Raw genomic sequence first — 20218 nt, 5'->3', positions numbered from 1 at the left:
AACTCTTGTATTTTAAAGATAAAGATCTTAAGGTTTAGAAAGATTAAGCGACTTGGCTGATTAAGGGGCAGCCAAAATTCATATCCCATGTTTCCTGACTCTGGAATTCTTTCCTTTATAGTGCTCTGGAGAGGAAGAGTTACCCTGGGGTGAAACCACTCAGGGCCTACTTACAAACAGGGTTCAGTTAGACCAGAATGTATGTGTGGTAGAGTGAAGAGTCAATGAAGGAAATGCTAATTAGTGTCTGGCTAATTTATCATTCAATAAGGAGGACCAGCACTCTCCGTGTTAGCGCCACCTACTGTGAAAATTTCAGCTTGCACAGGAGTTCTCTCTAAAATTGAAGGTAGAATGAGGGAAATCACTGGGGGAACTGTACGGATTTAAATTGTCTTCATTGCTTTGCCAACAAAGGTCCATACAGTCAAGACTATGGTCTTTCCAGAAGTCATGTATGGATGTGAGAGCTGGACCAGAAGGAAGGCAGAGTGCTGAAGAATTTATGCTTCTGAACGATGGTACTGGAGAAGACTACTGAGAGATCAAACCAGTCAATCCTTTAGGAAATCGACCCTAAATAGTCACTGGAAGGTGACTATTGTTGAAGCTGAGGCTCCAATACTTTGGCCGCTCAATGCAAAGAGCCAACTCATTGAAAAAGACCTTGACTCCGAGAAAGATTGAAGGCAGGAGAAGAGAGCAACGGAGAATGAGATGGTTGGATGGCATCACTGATTCATGGCATGAACTTGGGCAAACCCTGGGAGATGGTGAGGGACAGGAAAGCCTGACATGCTGCAGTCCATGGGGTCTTAAAGAGTCAGACATAACTTGGCGATTGAACAACAAATTCTAGGAAGAAGTAGGGACTTCCCAGGTGGCGCTAGTGGTTAAGAAGTGAAGTGAAGTTGTTCAGTCATGTCCGACTCTTTGTGACCCCATGGGCCGTAGCCTACCAGGCTCCTTGGTCCATGGGATTTTTCCAGGCAAGAGTACTGGAGTGGGTTGCCATTTCCTTCTCCAGGGGATCTTCCTGAGCCAGGGATCAAACCTGGGTCTCCCGCATTGTAGGCAGATGCCTTACCATCTGAGCTACCAGGGAAGCCCTTGGTAAAGAAGAACCTGCCTGCCAATGCAGGAGACCTAAAGGACGTGTGTTCAAGTTGGGAAGATCCCCTGGAGGAGGCCATGGAAACCCACTTCGGTATTCTTACCTGGAGAATTCCACGGACAGAGGAGCCTGGCAGGCTATGGTCCATGGGGTCTCAAAGAGTCAGACCAGTTAGCATGGATGCATAGGAAGAAGATGACGCAAAGAGTCAGACACTACTGAGCAACTAAGCACACACAGGAAGAAGTAGAAAGAAAAAGAATTCAGTATGGAATCACTGAGTCATGAGCCACTGGGACCTGAACTTCTGTGGTCTTCTGAGTTGCTGTGAATGAAGTTCCAGTTTCCTACAGGGGCAAGATCGGTATCCTGTTCTTCCTATTCTGTATACAGAGTGTGACTTTCTTCATTTTTCTGTAACCTAATTTCTGATTTAAGCCGACATTCTACTAGCAGCAGAAACTTCCTATCTAGGGACTTCCAGCGTAAACTCTCTCACTTTGGTGTTTACTCAGTTACTTTGGATTTCAGTGACTTATTTCAACATTTCATTCCTGTTCCTTCTTCTTGGGGTTGCAGGTAAGAGCCTGGAAGCTTAGGATTGTTCAGGTATAGAAACTGTGAGCTGGGTGGTGAGGAAGGCTGGGTGGGGGTCGTCAGTCCATAGGCATCTTTAGTCCGATGCAGGTCTGGTCTTTGGCCGTGGGCATCTATTCATTCTGGCACCCAACAGCCCCATTTGGCTTCCTAGATTTGGTTGTTAAAAAACGTTCCATCTCAAATATATCCTCTGCACCCCAACTCCAAGCCCTGCTCAGTCTGCTGATCCTCTGTTAGTCATTTTGTGTCCATCAAAGGGAGAGGGGAGGGCAGAGAGGGGAGGGCAAGGGAAATTTTATCAGTAGATGCTCCTGCAAATTTCTGGTTGTGGGACTATCAGAGAGCTTTCTCAGAGCCCCTCTGCGTTGCCCTGTTGTTCTCTCTTCTCTAGTATTCTGTAGCACATGTGTGGGCAAATTATGTCCTGAAAAGGGACAGATAGCAAACATTTTAGGCAAGTCCTCAACTCTTCCATTGTCACGCAAAAGCAGCCATAGACACTTTGCGTGCAAGTGAGCATGACTCCTTCAATAAAACTTTATTGATGTTACCCCCCACCCCCAACCCCCGGCATTTCCCAGACAGCAAGGCACAAATCCTCTCAGTCTTGGTGCTGCCTAAATCTGTTTGGGGGATAGATTTTTTTTTGTTCTGCCTGAAAATCGCAAGGTCAGGGAGGAGGCAAGGGACAGGGCCCCCAAGGTACGTCTCGAGACTGTCTTCTCTCTTCTGCTCTCTCTCTAGCCAGAGCAGCCTTCCCCTCCTCTCTTTCCATTCTCTTGTGTACAGTATAAACTTTATGTCATGCTTTCTAGGGGGTTAGTCTTTAGATTCCATCACACTTAGCTCTACACATTACAGACCTTTGCACTTGAAGCTCTAAATTCTGTAATAAGAGTCACGAGACTGTGTGGCTCTAGGTCAAGAACTTGATGTTCTCTTCCCCATGCTGTTCATAATCCTTCCTTTTGCTGGGAGCAGTTGATACCCCCAGTTACTGAGCACAATGGTAAATGTCCTCTCTGCTTGCCCTATGTCTGATCCTTGACCAAGTTCAACCCAATATTCCAAGGGCAGCCAAAAAGAAATTCCCTGGCCAGAGTCTCTTCATCTGGCTTTATCTTGTGAGGAATTGAGAAGAATAAGGTTGACCTGAGAGTCATACTTATGGATAGAAATGAGCATGAATAGAATGAATAGTTTTGCTTTCAAGGCAAAGCTGTTTAGAGCAGAGAATTTCAAACTACAGGTTGCAAACCGTTAGGACATTAGCATAGGAGTATGCCACACTTTTTAGTAAAAGGGCAAATAATAAGTATTTTAGGCTTTGAGGATCATACTTAACAGGCAGCTCTCTAATTTGCTATAATTGTGTGAAAGTGATCATAGATAATGCATAAATGAATGGGTGTGGTTGAGTTCCAATAAAACTTTATTTATGGAGAGGGAAATTTTAATTCACCTAATTTTCAAATATCATAAAATATTAATATCATTCTTCTTTGGATCCTTCTCAACCATTTACTAATAAAAAATGTAAAAACCAGCCTTTGCTCACTGGACATACACAGAAGAGGTGATTGGGTGGAACCAGCCCTTGGGCTGTAGTCTGCTGAAATTTGTATTGCATATGACTGTGTGTTTGTGCGCGCGTGTTCAGTTGTGTCCAACTCTTTGCAACCCCATGGACTATAGCCCACCAGGCTCCCCTGTCCATGGAGTTTCCCAGGCAGGAGTACTGGAGTAGGTTGCCATTTCCTTCTCCGGGGGATCTTCCTGACCCAGGGATTGAACCCGGGTCTCCTGTGTCTCCTTGCAGTGCAGGCAGATTCTTTACCACTGAACCACCGGGGAAGCCATTGTATCAGGGGGTCAAGAAATCAGTTAAGTGAAGTTGGGTCAGGATTTTCTTTAAAAAAAGAAATAGAATCCGGTAGAATGAAGAAGACAGAAAATGCCAGCCTGTACTATATACGTAAAAGGTTTCATGGAATGTTTATTTCAGTTAATTAAACATATGTATATGTGCATTGAATTATGATGCAAAATGTATTTCCTACTGTGGAATATAGCCGAAGAAGGTTTGAAAATCATTCATTTTGAGAAACATTCCTTGCAGTATGACATTTTTATCTCGGAAGAGTTATTTCTCTACTCATCCCACACCTCCAGATTTGATGTTAGTATTGCCAGATAAAATGTAGGACAAGTTAGATTTGAATTTCAGATTTTAAAGGAATGATTTTTTCGTGTTAGTATGTCCTATGTAATATTGGGGAAATACTTATACTGAAAATATTCATTTTTATCTGAAATTCAAATTTAGCTGGACGTCCTGTATTTTTATAAATCTGAAAGCTTTATTTGATATATGATGAATAATTATTACTATAATGACCCAAAATGCAGGTGAGGGCAGTAACTTCAGGGGGAAAAAACCTGATAATTAAAAATTCCTCCTAAATGCCAAGCTCTGGGTTCTTTCACAAGCACATAAGAACTAACTCTAATTACAGCGCTCTCAGAAAGGGAGAGCTTTGTTGTCTACACTTTACACATGAGGAAGCTGAAAAGCACTTGCCCCACAACTGCGTGTGAGGCAGGGACGGAGGGATGCTCCCCTGACTCCAGTGCCTTGCTGCTTCACCAGGTTGTTCTCAGAGGGGAGCTCTGTGTCAAGGCCACTGACAGTTCTTGGCCTCAGCGGTGCACGAGGAGGGCAAGGGGAGCAGGTGGGAGCATTGGGGTGCAGGCAATAAGGGGTACACTGTCTGTGGAGAACTTAAGCACAATAGAGAGCTGATGAAAGTCTGATTTTTGTGATCACTGTACAGTACCAGCGATAAAACACCCCTCTCCTCAGGCAGACATCCTCGCCCTCCAATGTGCCACTATTTGGTACAAAGTTGGTGCTTAGGACATGTTACTTTTCTTTTTCTTCCCTCTCTCTTTTTCTCTTTCTTTCTCTTTACCCTGGGACTGGCAAATAAATTTCAAACCACTTGCCAGCTCTGATTGGTGATGACAGCCCGGACTGTTGGGTCAAGAAGGATTCTAGAGTTGAGTCTTTGCTGGAAACAAAAGGGAGCTCTGCTTGATCAGTGGCGTCTGCCTTGGGAAGGTGAGTAAGGGGCAGTAGCATTGATGCCATATGTTTGCCCTCCTGTGGCTAAACTCTGCAATCTTCAGATGCTGAATGGCTATTAACTATGAACCCAAAGCTTCTTCCTACTTTAGATGAAGAAGGAAAGAGGGAGAGAATTTCTGTCCATCATATATATCACAAACCCTGTCCAAACACTGAACTCCTGAGTCACCTGGAGCCATACGCTGTGTGTACCTTGGAGACATAAGCAGGCAGGCAGGAAGGGCACATGTTTGCTAGAGGCCAGCAGCCAGGGGCAAGTTAATACCTCTCCTCCCACAAACTCTCACTGCTGGAAGCTGTTGCATGAGCTCATGCATAGTGTGACCAGAGGCCTCTGCTGGCGTGTGCCTTGTTGGAAGCAGTGGAGAGGAATGCCTTCTCTAATTCAGATGTGTGTATGGCTGAAGACAGGGCTACAAAAATAGGCTGAAGGCAGGAATTTCCATTCCTCTGTGTCCCCAGAGCAGTTTCCTCTTGGACACAAACCTCCACCTTCCTTAAATTCCCAAATTGAGTAACCGCTTGGAAGGCTTTCTTGGATTTTTTTTTTAAAAATTATTTTTCCAGCTGTAATTTTTCTTCAGTCTGGAATTTTGCTCTTTTCTGTTTCAAATTTCATTGTAAATCCCACTTGAAAATCCGACGTTATTAAATAGCTTTTGTGTACAGCAGGCATTGGGTGTGCCGTCTTTTAAACAGTCTTCTAATTAGATGACTCCGTGATTACCCGCACCTCAGTTTACCTCCCCACCCCAGAAATTGGAGGTAAAAATAGAAAGACCACAGGCAAGCCTTCAGATGGAGGAGTTGATAAGTCTAATAAAGTCTTTAAGGTCAAGCGGAAGGAATGTTCAAAGGCATACAAAGGCATTTGGATAGCTTCTCGGATATTTAATAGCATTGGCAAAACCTTGCTTTGTTGAGTCAGTAACTTGTGGGTCTAGAAATGGCTTCTAAAACTATCTGGTCTATTTCCTCTTGGGGAGTGGTGGCGCAAAAGAGACTGATCCCTCATATGGCTCACAGCAACTTTGTATCTGCACAGAGGTCAAGATATTAATCATAATATGAATAATATCACCCTTTGATGATTCTGGCATATGTATGTCTAAAAACTGGGAATTTGATTTTCTTAACACACCAGTGAGACAAGTGTCTCCAAGGAAATGGGTCTAGACGCTGGTGCTTTGTTTTGTGTTTCTTCAGTTGAACAGTTTGTTGAGTCGTTCGTCATGCTTTCCCTCTGGAATCTTATTTTCCATTGTGTCCTTAAACCCAACTTCTAGGCCACTTAGTTGGGTCTCTTTACCAGACTTTCTGGAGCCACTTTAATTCCTACTTCAGAAAATGTATTCCCACATAGATAGTCCCAACTTGTCTTTCCCCCTCCCCTCCCTAACCCAGCCTTCAAGATATCATGGAAGTCAGGTCAAACAAGCCATCCTTGACTATTTGTCCAAAATCCTATGATCTCTCCCATGTCTGAATGCCTGTTGGGAGTTATTGTCAATACTCAGTCTTTGCACTTGGTCTCTGATGATTGGCTACAGTTGTTTAAATTTTTCTTGAGGGAAAAGACCATTATTGTATGATTTTTCTCCCTCTATTTTACAGAATGCATAGCCCATGTTGGGCATGCTTCAAGTCATACTGGATTGCTAAATGTTTGGGTCTCTTGTTTATGCACCTAAGAACATGGAGCTTCTCTTTTATCTTTGTGGTGTTTGACCAACGTTTGCCCCCAGCCTTACCCAATTACAGGAAAAATAGTGTTCAAAGTAGGAAGCAAGTTCTGCGAATCCACATTTCCTTTGTTGGGCAATGACCTAGCTGCATGTGGCATAACTTTTGCTGACACATAGGGTACTCATTCTTTTCTTTCTTTCTTTTTTTTTCTTTTCATGTCAGAAAAAAAGACTATTTCCACTCAAGTCACAAGTGGTAAGGGGTGGCGGTGGTTTCTCTGTGACCTTGAGCGAGTCATTTCAACACCATCAGTTGCAGTTTCCTCTTCTACAACTTTTCCAGCTCCAATGTTCAGAGACTCTATGGCTTTGTGGCCACTCAATCTTATCACGTCTCATTCAAAAGATTTGTTTATATGACAAAGGGAAGGCCTCCCTAAGTTCCCTCTTTTCTCTCTGCTCTGGATCTCATGATGAAGGAAGGAGCTGGTGAAGTTAATAATCAGAGGTCTGGCTGGGCCTCCCCTCCACAGTAACTGTGGTTGCTTTTATCTCACTAGCCAAGACTCAGAGCCCACCTTGAGGATAGTGGCTTAACTTGTCCACAGGGACATCTAGACGTTTTGGTTTGGGGAAAATCATTCTGCTAAGTCTCTCTTCCTACCACTGTGTTTATCCTCCAGGGTACAGAATGGTCTGCCTGTGGTTTTACAGCATGGACCACATCAAGTCTTCTGTAAGAGCCTTTAGAAAATTCAAGACAAATTCTCGTGACTGCTAAAGGCTTTATTAGATGCCTTTTCTCTTTCTTTTGTGGTTGATGGCAACAAGACTGTTTACCACTGTTAGCCATAATTTTATGAGTTGCTATTTGGTGACTTATGTTTCTGCCATATCATTTGAGGTGTTGCATCTTGAGGACAGATGTTTGGGTAAAACATGAGTTGATTTTCACTCATCAAAAGTTGGCCCTTGTGTGAAGGGAGAGTAGAAGAAACTATACTGTTATTAGGCTTTCAAATGCATGCTTACCTCCCTAGAAAGCTAGTTTGATTTCTGCCATGATTGGAGAGAGATCCAAAGCTAGTTAATTAAGAAATCTCTATTATCTAATTGCTGTTATGTTTAATGAGCTTTTTAAGCTTATTATTTCAGGCAGAGAAATCATTTTTTGGAATTTTAAAAAGTCATTTGATTGGATGGATCTTGGTCTTCTAAAGGATGTGCAGCATTTTTTCCTAAGAAGGCACTGTTCAGTGGGAAGTGACAGTGGGATTAGTCCTCCTTGTTAAGTAAATTCAGTGTGTGATTTATGTGCTTGTATTTCCACACAGACTCAGGGAAGCAATTCCCCTTTGAAACATACAAAATAACTTTGCCCAAAAGGAGGAAAATCGGAGTTTCAGAAGAAAGTAAGTTGTTTGGATTAGAACTGAAACCATGCGGGGCCCAGAAATCTTGTAATATTCTACCCATTAATAAGTAAATGTGCATGTACAATAGGAGTAGGGGAGTCCATCTATTTAGATTCAAAAGCACGTCAGCCTAATTATATTAGACAGCGGTGAGCTCAATAATTCCACTTTCGATCCATTGCTGTGTGAAGTTCATCATTCTCTGCTTCAAATTATTGTTCATTTCAAGAGTCACACAGTGAAAAAGCTTGTAAGGACTTTGAAAGAGGACTTGTGCCTTCCCCGAAAGCTGGGTGAAGCATTTCTTTGGAAACATTTCTGCTGAGGCTGTGCACTGGTTGTGAGTGGGCGTAAGGGGTGAGCGTCTGTGCTTCCCCTTTTCAAATTTGTTTAGCTTTCATACGTCTCCATGGAAACAAGACCCACTTTTGAACTGTCTTTAGAGTTGTCCATAAGAGGAATGAATAGAAACATAGAGATTGCTAAAATTCTCATATGATCCAAAAATATCAGTCAAGGAGAGGGAAACTGAGGTTCACTGAGCCCCTCTTTAGGACTGATAATTTAAAATAAGGTTTTTCCTTTAACCCTAAGAGTTACATGGCATTATCTCTGTTTTACGTATAAGGGCCTTGAACTGCTGAACATTTACTCAAACAGTAAGTAACAAACTCAGATTTGAACTCAGGTCCTTCTGATTCTTAGACCCACGCTTTTTCTATAAAACCACATTACTGGTAGTGTTGACCTTCCCTTCCACCTCCCTCAAGCATTTTCCAGAACTATATAAAAATGGGCCATGCTTGATGTTACCTTTTTTTGGGTAAATAAAATGCCTGTGAGGAAAGAGATACCAGGAAGAAAAAAAAAATTAACTGGCCTGGATAAGCCAAGCCTGGACTCAGCAGTAGCACCAGCCGCATGATGAACAGTTGCCCCCAAAATTTTTGGATCTGATCCAGTAAAGCTACATTTAGCTAACAACCCCTCTAGTAGAGGACCTCCACTTACAAAACTGTTAGCTGTGTTCCACTTTGCAGAGAAGATAAGGTGATGGACAGGAAAGAGTCCTGCAGATCTAGGTTCAAATCTCAGCACCTACTTGTGGGAGCCCGTACTAGGTCTTGAATAACTTCTCTGAGCCACAGACATCAACAGGGTTTCTTCATGGCACAGGACCTGGCCCCCAGGTGTTTCAACCAGTGGTAATAGGCAACACCCTTCACATATCCGTTTCCATCCACAATCTATCTCAGATATTTACAAAATTTCAGTTAATAGGAAGAGTCCGCAAGGGCTAAGAAAGAACTGACCCTAAGGGATGTGATCTCATATGGTGAGATGGGGCCAGAAACCAGCCTGGGAATTGGAAAACAGATGTAGACTCACTACTGTCTTGTGGGCATCATTAGAATTCAGCCCCACCAGAGATTAAAATGCTTTGACAAGTACACCACAGCACTGGAGCTTGAGCAGTTGATTGTGGGACCCCCTGACTCCCACTGCAATGGAATGTATTACAAAAGGAGCATTCCCCTGTTTATTTTAGGATTGCAAGGTCTCTGGCATTGAGGTACACATGTTTTCATCTCTGATGGTACCCTGGCCATGGAGACAGAGATGGGACTGCCAGCTTGGAGTGACACCTTCATGGGACAGTGAGGACCTGAGGCCAAAAATTCTAGCTCTATGATCCATAGAGGGTAGTAGACAACCAAATGGGATCTATGGGACATCTAAGTGATCCTGAGTCTTCCCAGAATTATATAGGTAGGGGAACTCTTTAAATATTGCACTTCCTATGGTCAAAAAGGCTTTGAGCTTTAGAGCCATTGGAATTTAGATGGAAATGATTTGTTGGAAAAGTTACCCTCTAGGTCATTGGGAGGATGAAGCGCAGTGCCAGGCCCATAGTAGGTCTTCAAGAAAAGTTAATTGTCTTCATCTGTCTGGGGCATGAGCAGGGTTTGGCTCAGTGAGCAAGTACTGGACACGGGCAGGATTTTGCTGTGCTGCCCTGGATCTCAAGGGGCATTCAACCAAAGAGATCAGCTCTCAGGGTGTAGTCTGAAAGAAACATTAGACAGGAAAAGGTGAGAAGGCATAAATCCAGAAATTAGCTAGGAAGATCTGGAACCAGCAAGGCCAAGCCATGCAGCCTCCAACTGGAAGGGCTGGAGGAGGCGGGAAGAGATCCAGAGGGGTGGGGAGACTTAACTCACTTAGTACTAAGTGAGGGCTAAAGCCTAGGTGCTCTTCTCTTCTTTTAACCTTTTAAAAATATAGTTTCAGGCTCATAGATTAGTTATAAAGATCGTATAAAGAATGTCCAATATGTTTTCCACCAGTATGTCCCAGTGTTAACATTTTACCCCTTTGCTTTATCCTCTGTCTCTATCTCTGTATCTTCATACCTTGTTGTTGTTTAGTCACTAAGTTGTGTCTGACTCTTATGACCTCATGGACCTACCAGGCTCCTCTGTCCATGAAATTTCCCAGGCAAGAATGCTGAAGCGGGTTGCCATTTCCTTCTCCAGGGGAAATTCCTGATCCAGGGGCGGAACCTATATCTCCTGCATTGGCAGGCAGATTCTTTACTGCTGAGCCACCAGGGAAGCCCTATCTTCATACCTGCTAAATATTTTTTAGAACTGTTGGAAATGCAATGCCCCTTTACATGCATCAGTGGGTATTTCCTAAAAATAAGAACGTTTCCTTTATTAACCATAGTATGATCATCAAGGGCTTCCCTGGTGACTCAGATGGTGAAGAATCCACCTGCACTGTTGGAGACCTGGGTTCAGTTCCTGGGTTGGGAAGATCCCCTGGAGGAGGGCATGGCAACTCACTCTAGTATTTTTGCCTGGAGAATCCCCATGGACAGAGAAGCCCAGTGGGTTACATTCCACGGGGTCTCCAAGAGTTGGACACAACTGAACAACTAAGAGCGGCACAGCATAACCATCAAATTCAGGAAATTAATTTTCATACAATATCAGTAACTAATGTACAGACCTTATCCAGATTTTACTGGTTATCCCAATAAGATCCTTTAGAGCAAAGAAAACTCCAGATCACACACTGCGTTCAGTTGTCACACCTCTTCAGCCTCTTTGACTTGCAACAGTTCCTTAGTTGACTTTCCTGATATAGGCGCTTTGAAGAATACAGTTCAGCGATTTTATAGAATATTTTCAGTTGGGATTTGTCTGCTGTTTCCTCCTGAGTGGTTTCAGTGATAGATGCATTTTTAGTGGGAATAGCATAAACATCATATTGTGTTCTTCCCAGTGCATCATATCAGGAGGTACATGATGTCCATTTTTCTCATAACCTGCCGCTGCTGCTAAGTCACTTCAGTCGTGTCCGACTCTGTGCGACCCCATAGATGGCAGCCTACCAGGCTCCCCCGTCCCTGGGATTCCCCAGGCAAGAACACTGGAGTGGGTTGCCATTTCCTTCTCCAATGCATGAAAGTGAAAAGTGAAAGTGAAGTCGCTCAGTCGTGTCTGACTCTTCACGACCCCATGGACTGCAGCCTACCAGGCTCCTCTGCCCATGGGATTTTCCAGGCAAGAGTACTGCAGTGGGGTGCCATTGCCTTCTCATAACCTACCTAACCTATTTAACTTTGATCATTTAGTTGAGGTGGTGCCTGCTAGGTTTTTCCACTGCTGTGTTTGCTTTGTCATTGATAAGAATCTGGAGGGCAGCCACTTTGAGACTGTATAAATATTCTCTGTTATTTCTCAAACTTGCTCACTGTTCTTACCATTGTCATATTTTCACAGAAATCAGTGATCATTGTGATGACTTAACTATTCCAGCTGGGTGTGTGAGGACATGTCTCGCACAGCCTCCATGCCTTAGCCTGTGTGCTTCTTTTCTGAAATGCCCTCTGACCCCTTGTCCCTCAATATTTGACTATAATTTCTTTCAAGACCCAATTCAAGATTCATCTCCAAAGACTCTTCCCCTGACTCACTACAATCTACAGTGACCATTCTCTTGCTTTCCTTTCCATTCCTGCCTTTAGATGTTTCTTAGTTTTTAGGTATTTCTTGAAGCCTTGACTTTCACTTATGACATGACTAGGACTACATCATCTTTTATGTTTTTCAAACTGTCTGTGGTGAAGGGCCAGTGTTTGAGAATTTCCAAAAAAATGAGGAAGAATCTGTTGCTGTATGTGTGTGACCCACCATCCAAGTTCAACAGCACGGAAGTGGTTGCTATTGCCCTGCTCACCGAGACAGCCCCACTGGCCATGTTCTTGAATGTCATGGCGACATTAAATTGCCCTAAAAGTTTCTAGGCTCAATATAAGCTGGTAATATCTTGTACTTAATATTTCTGTACTTGACATGGACCAGTAATATTTTGAACAGCACGTTTTAGAGCATTTCCTCCTCTTCCCCAAATCCACACTTACTCCCAGACCCAAGAGAGATATACAATGGTAATTAGGTGAGAGAGAAAATTCTTTCCCTTGATTGCCTCCATTCCATTTAATTTCAGTGACGATTCCCCCTTGTGACATAATTACCACCAAAAAGATCTGAGATTTCATAGGTGAGGAAGCAATGAACAGCTGCTCCTAAGAAAGAGTGAGTTTGAGGGACATGAAAGGAACATAGGGATTATGAGAAGTAACCCCTGACAGCATAATATTTTAAAAGAATACGGAAAGCTGCATTTACCATTAGAATAATTCAGTCTACAGCAATCACATCAATGAAAGAACTAACTCTTCTACTCTATTTCTCCAGGTAAAAATGGAGCTCTTCATCTGAGACCCTCAATATTAATATTATAATGGTCACTTGGGCATGGTGGTCAATAGGTGCTGGGAAAATGAGGGAAGCAAAACACAGCCCTCATGAAGCTGATATTCCACAGGGGAGACAGTGATGGGGCCAATGAAGGTTAAATCTCCCTGAGATTATGGGAGCTATTTGGGGGTCAAAGATGACCTCCTGGAGGATGTAATGTTGACAGTGAGAGCAGAAGGTGAGTAGAGGTGGGATGTGGGGATGGAAAGACCCCAAGAGAGATGCCAGCATATGCAAAGGTGGGTGGGGGAGCCATGCACTGGAAGAACCGCCCACAGTCTGGCGTGACTGGGCCCAGAGGGTGGAAAGAGCCCCAGGCAGAGGCGCAACCACAGGAAGCAGGCAGACCCATTGACTTGTGGGCTAGCGAGGGTTCTGGTCTTTGAGGCACAGGTGGCTCAGATGGTAAAGTGTCTGCCTGCAATGCGGGAGACCCGGGTTCATTTCCTGGGTCGGGACGATCCCCTGGAGAAGGAAATGGCAATCCACTCCAGTACTCTTGCCTGGAAAATCCCACGGACAGAGGAGCCTGATAGGCTACGGTTCCATGGGGTCGCAAAGAGTCAGACACGACTGAGCGACTTAACGTACTCAGTATTGAGAGTTCTTGACCTAGGGAGTGATGGAACAGCTCGAGCTGTCAGGGTGATCTCTGCTGTAGAGAGGACGGTCCGGTAGATCAGAATGGGCTCGGCGGGTTGAGTCCGAAGCCTATTTCCTCAGTCCTGTCTGGAGGTGACGCTGGCTCAGATCAGAAAGTAGAGTCTCTTGTCTTTTCATCTTTGGGGGACCTGCCAACAACCTTTGAGGGGTGGGTGGGCAGTGTTCCCATTTCTCAGATGGGGAGCCCTTTAGAAGAGGTCCTGATCAGGGTATTTCTGCCCCCCATCCATAGTAGAAAGAAACAAGTTCTTTGAAAGGCAGAGACGACAGGCCACATGGAGCCCAGGTATGTGGGCTGCTGAGAGATTGTTTGGGGGCCAAATGCTCCCCTTGGCAGGGCTCAAAAAGCCATTTCTACCTCCTTCTGCCTCACCACTGAGGTGGTTTTCACCCAGCAGATCTTGAGAATGATAGGTCTATAACAGGAAATTAAAACTGAGTTTTTGGGTAGAACCTGTGAACAGTTGTTAAAAGTCTTGCTGATGGGGAGTAGAGGGGCAGGGTAGCGAATTAGTTCAAAGTTTGAATTACAGCATGTTTTGAAAGAAATAGTGTGATGACATTCAAGGCTAAAGATAAATCAATTAGAAGTCATATATACAAAATGATTTTCCTTTCTCTAATACATTAATTTGCAACACAGTGTCATTACTCAGTGGTGTATTCCAGTCAGGCATATTGCTTTTATTTTTAAATATTTATTTATTTTTTGGCATATGAACTCTTATTAGTTGCAGCATGTGGGTTTAGTCCCCCGATCAGGGATTGAACTTAGACCACCTTAGTTGGGAGCTTGGAGTCTTAGCCACTGGACCATCAAGGAAGTCCCAGGCACGTTGTTAAAAGAATAAGACAACATTAGTAGTAAGGAAGTTATCATCTATTGAGTATTCACCAAGTTATCATCTGTTGGGTATTCACCACATATCAGGCACACACCCAAGCATTTAGATTGTATAAGCAGATCCAGTGCTGAGGACAAACCCTCCATGGTAGGATTTTATTATCATAACCATTTTGCAGATGAGCAAGCTAAGGCTCAAAGGGTTTAAGCACCTTATCCAAGGCCCATAGACGTAAGTGAGAGAGTCCAAATAAGAACCTGAGTTTGTCTGGTGTCCAAGCTTATAATCTATTCCCAGCCATGGAAAAGGCATCAAGGGTTCTGTGAGGTTTATCTGCTTCATGAATTAGAGTGAGCTCATTCTTCTGCCTCCATGAATGTCACTCCCAATCACAGGTACTGTGGCTCTAGGAAATGAGTAGAACTCTCGATATATCAAAGGCACGTGTCTGGCTGGTAAAGGTCAAGTGCCTTGTATGTATGTGTCATCAGGAAAAAGGTTGAGAAATGATGGTCTAATAAAGAAATAAGTAAGACTGATCCTGGGGAGGCAGTGTTGGGATGGGGGGCTGTCTTGGCGCATTCCCCTTTGATTTGTTCTTGCTTCTCTTCTACCCCACAGCCAGGGGTTCTTCCCCACGGGCTACATGGCTCTGTGCCTCCCCGACTCTAGGAATGCCCTGGATCCACAATCTGAATCCTGGGGAGAAGCATTTGCTCTGGGGCCCCAAGCAGTGAGGCTTGTTGGGACCAAGAAACCTCCTCATTTGAAATAACCTGACTGCACCCTCTGACAGAGTCTCCCTGAGAGCAGCAGCAGGGAAACTTCCAGGGGTCAGGTGGACACTGTCACTCCCCTTGGGGTCCTCAGTGGTGTCCCTTATCCTTAGCGTGTGTGCACGCTCAGTCATTAAGTTGCGTCCGTCTCTTGTAACCCCATGGATAGTAGCCCTTCAGGCTCCTCTGTCCATGGGATTTCCCAGGCAAGAATACTGGAATGGGTTGCCATTTCCTCCTCCAGGGGATCTTCCCCACCCAGGAACTGAACCCATGTGTCTTTCATTGGCAGACAGATTCTTTACCACTGAACCTCCAGGGAAGCCCCCTTAACCTTGGTACAAGATGGCAATGTCTCTTGGATCTGTACTCTTTCTCTCTAGCCAGGCTCTTGCCAGGGGCCCCTCCCTCGCTTTTTCTGGCTATATTCAGCCACTGGCAGCTCCCCAAGTGCCTCTGGGACCCACTCACCTCCTTAGCTTTGACGTGCTGACCCTCCACCTGAAATAGTCCTTCTTCCCTTTCTTTTCTGTACCAGGTCAGCTCTCTGATCCTTATGTCTCAGCTTGGTGGTAGCCTTTTCTAGGGCATTTTCTCTCACTTCCATCTTCACCCCTGCTGGGTCCTCACCTTCTTCTTTCTAGTGAGGGCATATTTCTATCATAGATGTTCTCACATTGTGTTATGTGTTATGTGTGTGTTTTCAGCTGGTGTCCCCATTCCCCCAGGGGAGTTGTGTGCACATTAAAACCAGAGCAGCCCTCGTCTAGTTCTTTACCCAGGAAGAAAAAGGGATGAGTTGGGCGAGCAGCTTTCTAGTTTTCTCCAGCGTTGTTCAGGTTTGTTCAGCTCAGTGCTCAAAGTGAGTGACAGAGCCTGCGCGTATAGTCGTGTCTTGTGAGAGCAAGTCCGTATTTGTCTCTATTGCAGGTCTCTCACAGAGGTTAAGAGTGTGGGCTCTGAATTTAGATGAACCTAAAAAGACTTCATCTAATCTACCACCTGCTACCTGTGTGGCTTTTGGCAAATTGCTTGACTTCTCTCGGCTTCAGTTTCTTATCTACGGGGTGAAGATCACTAATGCAAAGAAAACACTTCATGCACAGGACATAGGAAGTGCTCAGCAAATGTCAGCTCTGGGTGATGCACCTAAGACAAAAGCTTTGATCATGTGTGGCAGTTTAATCTCACCTAAGTAGATACTCAATTACACACATATAAATTAAGTGCCTTCAGATTCAAGGTGTTTGCCAGAGGCAGCAAAGAGAAAAAGGCTGAACTCTTCCTAAAGAGTCCATAAAAGATTTGGAGGCTAACACTTATCAAATGACTCAAATTCGTAGAATGAAACCCACTGCTGAAAGTAAGGGCTTTGAGGTTTCAAAGAAGGGAAAGCTCATATCCTGTCGAGTGATTAGGAAAGGCTTTATGAAGTCGTCAGTATTTGAGAGGGCCTTGAAGTATGGATAGAATTTCAGAGGTCTGGAGAGGGACCTGTGTACTCTTGGCAGAAGAGAGAAAAGAGTCAGAGCAAAGGCATGGAAGTTGTTCACAAATATCGAGGTTCCAGGTGACTTTTCATATAGATTAGGTTTGTGAGGGTCTTGGGACATAGGCCTGGAAATATGGGTTGATGGTAAAATTTCTATTTAATCTAGGAGATAAACGGGGAACCACCGGCTGCTATTTCTTACCCTACTAATGTCAATATTTTCCAGGCTTCTGAGGCATACTTTTACTAGTGGGAGGAAAGGGGAGATGGTTCCAATTAGTGCTTTCCTCACGGCTTCTAGTAGATGCTGTGGGTGGCCCATCCAAATCACCTTGACTGGCCTGCTGCACCCCGCCCCCAGCTGCCGGCAGCTCACAGCTGCCCCCTTCTCCAAGAATCACCCTTAACCAACCCAATAGAAGCTGCCTAGCCCAGAAGGTTGACTCTCCCCTTTATAGTAGCCTGATGCCAATGACTGATCACAATAAGCTGTAAAAGGCCAGTTGCTCGTTTCCAAGCAGGACGGGCTCCATGCGGGAACTCACACTCCAGAGCTGCCCATTGGGATCAGGCTGACTTAGGTCTGGCCTCTGCCCTCTCCAGCTTTCCTCACTCCTCTTCTCTCCGGAGAGACCCCCTTGCTTAATCACAAGTTCCTGAATGCTCATCTCAACTGTGCTTCTAGCGAACCCGACCTAACACACTTCCTCTTCAAAGGAAAACTTCCCATCTTTTCTTCCTCAGTACTTTCTTTTGTACACCTGTGACTCTGGACTAATCACACTTCTTTCCACTTTTCTGGAATTTAACCGGCAAGAGATCACTAAAAATATCAGTGATGTTGTCCTGACACCTGAAAGGCAGATAGCCAGGAGCCACAGACTTAAAAATGGTTGGAGTGGATGAGGGAAAAGGAAGTTAGTAAGAACATGGCTTCATATGGCACCTGACTGCTGCTGAGTACAAAACCAGGGGTACTTGCGATATCTTATTTCCTTGGGAATCTTTCAGTTGCAGGTGTCCAATGCCCAACCGGTTATGATGTAACAATAGTAATGTGGTGATCAATAGGGCTGCCCTTTCTGGGAACATGGCAGGACTGCTCTTCCCTCCTCTTTGAAGCTAAGTGTGGCCAAGTGACTTGGTTTGGCCAATGAAATGTGAGTGGAAGTGACATATACTTCTCCTAGGCAAAAGCCATTGTATGCTTTTTGAAGTTGTTTCCCTCTATCATAGTGACCAGCAACATTAGAGACGGCAGCTGCTCTACCAGCTTAGATTCCCGAGTAAATACAATGAGCACTGTGTTTGCTGATGCACAGTGGATGCTCCTATGTTCAAAAAAGAAAAGCAGCTGTTATAAACCACTGAGACTTTGGGGCTATTTACTGATGCAACATACTAACTGACACAAATGATTTTTTGTAATTGCACCAGCATGCCAGATACTGCTCTAAATGCTTCTCATGTGTTAACTCATGTAATCTTCATATCAATCCTATGAGATAGATACTCTCATTATCCCATTTTATTGTTGAGGATATTGAGGCCCAAAGAGGTTAAGTGTCTTGCCCAAGGTTCTGTAGCTAGTAAGTGGCAGTTCCAAAATTCAAATCTAGGCAACCTGATTCCTAATCACTATGTAGATCTCACAAGAAAGATACGTTAGTGCTTCCTGCACTGTGAAAGTCCGGATGTAAACTGCTTCAGGCACAGCTGGAGCGAGGTTATCAACAGATATCAGTGGAGTCACTCTCCGTGCTCTGCTTTTCTCTGTGTTGGCTTTGCTCTCAGATGCCCTTCCAGCGAGGAGGTCTTTTCATCTCTAGGTTTACGTTCTGTTACTAAGCAACTACAGAGGAAAAGGACCTTTTCCTCCTCCCACCCCGCCCCAATTCTAGCAAAAAGTCTTTAGAGAACCATCTTTCTTCCACTTTCAGTCATTTAGTGTAACTTTATCTGAAAAGGGACAAATGAGTGCAGAGCAGGCCTGTATAGAATGCCAGCGACTGTGAAGAACTAACTTCTGTGAAGCTGCCAAAGAGCCAGAGAACTCCAAAATCTGCAGTTGCTGGAGTCGTAAAAATTAACAACCACCGCCCAAATGAATACCATTTATATTGTCAAACACTGTCACAGAATTAAAGATGGCAAAGCTCCAGATTGGAAATCCCTGGGACTTGTATGCATTATTGGAAGAATTTCTGAGTTTTATGTCCTCTCTCTTCCTTGCCCTGAGTTCCTCTTACTCTCCATTCCTCAGCCTGTGCTGCAGGCTCACACGCAGTTCTAGGCACAGATGTATTTTCCCCAGGCCCCTCCTCCAACACACACTGTCTTTGCTTTCGTCTCCAGAGGAGCAGGAGAAGGAGCACTGGGTCAGAAGCATGTGTGTCTGGTCACTCAGCTGAATCTGACTCTTTGTGACCCCGTGGACTGTAGCCCACCGGGCTCCTCTGTCCAAGGACTTCTTCAGGCAAGAATGCTGGAGTGGATTGCCATTTCCTTCTCCAGGGGATATTCCCAACGCAGGGATCAAGCCCACGTCTCCTGTGTCTCCTACATTGCCGGTGGATTCCTTACCTGCTGAGCCATGAGCGAATCTCCCAGGGATCAGGAGAACTCCTGTGAACTTGTGAACACCAACACTTAGTTCTGGGTCTGACTCTCCACCTAAAAGACACGGCCATGGGCCAGATGATTCCAGACAAACCTCTTTCTCATACTGTTCCAGCTCCCTCAGCCCCAGCTTCCTCCCTTAACAACATCCCCTGGCCCCGAAGTCCTGGACCTTTCCCTGGCTGTAGCACGGCTCCTACCCCGGGCTCAGCCCCTGCCCGCAGAGCCCCCTCTCAGGGACTCCCTAGCGCTCGGCTCACCTAGGACTGCCGCTCCATTGCACTCCGCCGGCACCACCCACACATTCTCAGTCCTGTCCTTAAAGAAGGAACATCTTCCAGCCATTCAGTCCAGCCTCCTGCCTCAGATGGAATCCTTTCAGGGGCAAAATGCAGGAAGTAACACAAATATCCAAATAAAGCAAACTGCACAAAATGCACTGTGGCATGTTGCCAAAGAAATACCCAGGCTGGCATGGAGGCCTTCCTCTGAGCAGTTCACAGGCTGCATGGCTGCTCTCACCTCTCCATGAGAGGAGGGTGTTTCAGAGGATAAGGGACGCACTAGGCTCACCTCCAGGGTCGGCCTCCCCCTTAGCTGCCATGTAACCTCAGGCCTGGAACTTAACTTCTCAATGAGCTTCAGTTCCTTACAATAAAATGGTAACTTCCCTGGTGGCTCAGACGGTAAAGAATCTGCCTGCAAATGTGGGAGACCCGGGTTGGATCCCTGGGTTGGGCAGATCCCCTGGAGCAGGGCATGGCAACCCATTCCGTGGAGTGGGTTGAGAATTCCATGGACAGAGGAGCCTGGCAGGCTACAGTCCCTGGGGTTGCAAAGAGTCAGGCACGACTGGGAGACTAACACTTTCACAACAGCTACAGTCCCTCTTTGTGCTTATAGGGTTGCGCATGTGTGCTAAGTTGCTTCAGTCGTGTCCGACTCTTTGGGACCCCGTGAACTGTAGCCCATCAGGCTTCTCTGTCCATGGGATTCTCCAGGCAAGAATACTGGAGTGGGTTGCCATGC

At 45.0% G+C, this 20218-nt stretch overlaps 1 long non-coding RNA gene across 1 annotated transcript in view; it reads right to left on the bottom strand.

The window, feature by feature from the left end:
- Positions 1-19555, bottom strand: part of LOC102184606 — a 29365-nt gene extending 9810 nt beyond the window's left edge. The window contains exons 1-2 of the long non-coding RNA XR_310071.3: positions 19450-19555; positions 19154-19243 (exon numbers count right to left, since the gene is read on the bottom strand). This is a non-coding gene — a long non-coding RNA (uncharacterized LOC102184606). The remainder of the gene's footprint in view (positions 1-19153; positions 19244-19449) is intronic.

The sequence above is a fragment of the Capra hircus genome, chromosome 6 (assembly GCF_001704415.2).
Source record: "Capra hircus breed San Clemente chromosome 6, ASM170441v1, whole genome shotgun sequence".
Taxonomy (NCBI): domain Eukaryota; kingdom Metazoa; phylum Chordata; class Mammalia; order Artiodactyla; family Bovidae; genus Capra; species Capra hircus.
This window is presented reverse-complemented; position numbering and strand designations above follow the sequence as displayed.